The following is a 2,548-nucleotide window of genomic DNA, read 5'->3' as shown; positions in this document are numbered from 1 at the left end:
ACCGCTAACCTATTTAGGAGGGCCATTGCCTTGCTGGACCAGAAGGGCAATCAAAATCAACCCCCTATAACCTGTCTTCGGACGGTTCCTGGTCCGGCTCGGCTAGTGGGTGCATTTCCCTCGTTCACTTTCTACAAGTATCAATTGTTTACATTTGAGTTGTGCATTCTGACCCTCTACGGCCACCCATGCGAAATGGCATGCGACTGGGAGGGAAAGCCCACTAGCTGGGCCGGACGCGTCCCTTCATTAGAACTGGTTTTATGGGAACCGGAGAGTTTTTGAGTTTTGGGGAAATGTATCAATTCATGAGAAATATTGGTTATGAATGTATCACTTTATTACAGTTGTTGGCTATATGGTATTAAGTTTAGTTAGTGCTAGAGCACAGGCGGGAGGCAAAACTCGTGTTCCCAAAACTTAACCGTGTGTATAGCATGAGGCGAATGGCTGCTTTAGCGGTGAAAATGATATACTATTTTAACCCCTAAAGCAGCCATGAAACGAATACGCGCGGAATGTTATCATGTCTGTCTGGGTGTGATTCCTAGGTGAGAAGCATTATGAATGCCCCCGGGCCGGCAGTTGCCTATTTAAGCGAGAAAATCCAAGGTTTCGACCTCATTTGCTCAGGTTCGCTGTACCAGTCAGTGCTAGACGGATTTTTGGCCCCACCCACCTCCCCTTCGGCGACGTTTCTCCATTATAACAGTTCAGTCCGGTACGGTAGCTTAATCGCAGCCTCCGCAAAACTCTTGTTCCAATAGCTTAACCGCGTGTATGAGGTGAATGACTGCTTTGGCGGTGAAAATGATATACTAGAGAGTTTTAGATTTACGTTCACGGCAAACGTGAAACGTCAGTTGACCAGTAAAAAATTCTTTTAAATGACTGAAAAAGAATCGCAAAAAAGTCCAAGTAGTAGAAAAAGAAAAGAGTATTTGCGCTTGGTGAGAAGGTTTGTAAATAGTAAAGTAAAATACAGGAAAACTATGAAAACGTGGTCCACGTTTGCCGTTTGCGGGGAGAAAAAAAGTCAATCTAAAACTCTCTACTATAATTGGTTGACCGTATAGATCGTATATTTACTGGTTATAGTTGACATGTCATGCAGGCGACATAACAATTGACATTAGTCAATTAGTCAATTATTCCCATGATCTGATCCTTTACTCCCCAAAAATAAAACAAATATCATGGTTTTGAAGCCTTCTTTCCGCTGGTTGCTCATATCTAGTGGTACTTTTACCTCGGTGATGTCCTGAAGGTTATTTTAATTCAATTTTTACGACGTTTCAACAGACCTTCGATCGTCTTCTTCAGGTTGTTCTTTTATGACAAGTATTTTCAACAAAATAACGTAGCTGTGTTCAAAATCCTACCACCCTAGGCTAGCTTTATCATTTGCATACTCAGAAAGAAGATCCATGATTCCTATCAGATGGTGCCATCTTTTGACCTAATCCTATAGTCCATACCTAGGTTTTGCTCGAATCTCGATCCTATTCCCAATTCGATTTTTTATGAAATCCCGTTCCCAGTGCATGTAATCCAATTTTCCCGGCCCAAAAAATGCGAATCCAAGCTTTCATTTGACCCCTTCAGAACCCTCCTAACAGATTGAAGTGATAAATTAAAATAACAACGTAAAGTATACTTAACTTAAAGCGTTAAAGCGTTGTCGTGATGACAACGATCATAATCATGACATTAAGTCATTACATATGAGGTCACACCGTCACCAGAAGCTATTTACCTAAACTATTAAAGCTTAAACAATTTCTATTATATCTGTCGGGCCTTTTATTGGAACACGTCATTGTACAATTATGAGCTGTGATTTGATTGCACAGTGTATATGTCAAAGTACCTCTCAAACAACTCTATACCAACTTAACCAGTCTTGTCTGCAACTCTATATTTATTTGGTATATTGTCAAAAAAATCTTTAGGATGAATGAACATTTTTGTCGAATAAAAACCTCGACGATTCTCATTATAAAAAGAAAGTCTTAAAGCATGACATCAACGTATTGGACATTTAGTCTTGTGTTTGTTTTCGGAAGCGCAAACATTGACTTTCAACAGAAAATGAATCAACAGAATTTAACAAAACAAACACTGTATCAAAACAATGGCTATAACTGAGTTGATCTTATATATTATTATTTGTTTTTATGATATATTTACCTACATTTAGCGTTTCGCATGTCAATTAGCAAATCTTTTTTTCTGCGTTCTTAATGACTTTTTCTCATTCGTAGCAAGCGCTTTCAAACCCGAAGGACGAGTTGCCGTCTTTCAAGGCATCTACAGGTGAGACCTATATCTGGACTACTACATTTCTTTTACTAAAACAATTTTCTTAACTTGGAAAGCAAGCTTTGTGTGTGTGTGTTGTATCATGCTATGGCGAGCAGTAATTTTTCCTATGAAAGTAACTCCAAATCAGCATAGTTAAAAAAAGCCAGATTCCTTTAATCGAGGGGAAAATATAAAAATGTAAAAATGATGCGTGCTAGTTTCTTTAATGGAGCAAAGTTATTTT

The 2,548-nt window shown here is 38.8% G+C and overlaps 1 protein-coding gene across 1 annotated transcript in view; it reads left to right on the top strand.

The window, feature by feature from the left end:
* Positions 1-2,266: 2,266 nt before the first annotated feature.
* Positions 2,267-2,548, top strand: part of LOC116295527 (A disintegrin and metalloproteinase with thrombospondin motifs 6) — a 19,394-nt gene continuing 19,112 nt past the window's right edge. Inside the window, exon 1 of the mRNA XM_031703366.2 lies at positions 2,267-2,316. The gene's annotated coding sequence lies outside the window, so the exon portion shown is untranslated. The remainder of the gene's footprint in view (positions 2,317-2,548) is intronic.

This window comes from Actinia tenebrosa, unplaced genomic scaffold (assembly GCF_029948245.1).
Source record: "Actinia tenebrosa isolate PJP-AT-01 unplaced genomic scaffold, QUT_ActTen_1.0 PGA_scaffold0__85_contigs__length_37466705, whole genome shotgun sequence".
In the NCBI taxonomy this organism is placed as follows: domain Eukaryota; kingdom Metazoa; phylum Cnidaria; class Anthozoa; order Actiniaria; family Actiniidae; genus Actinia; species Actinia tenebrosa.
This window is presented reverse-complemented; position numbering and strand designations above follow the sequence as displayed.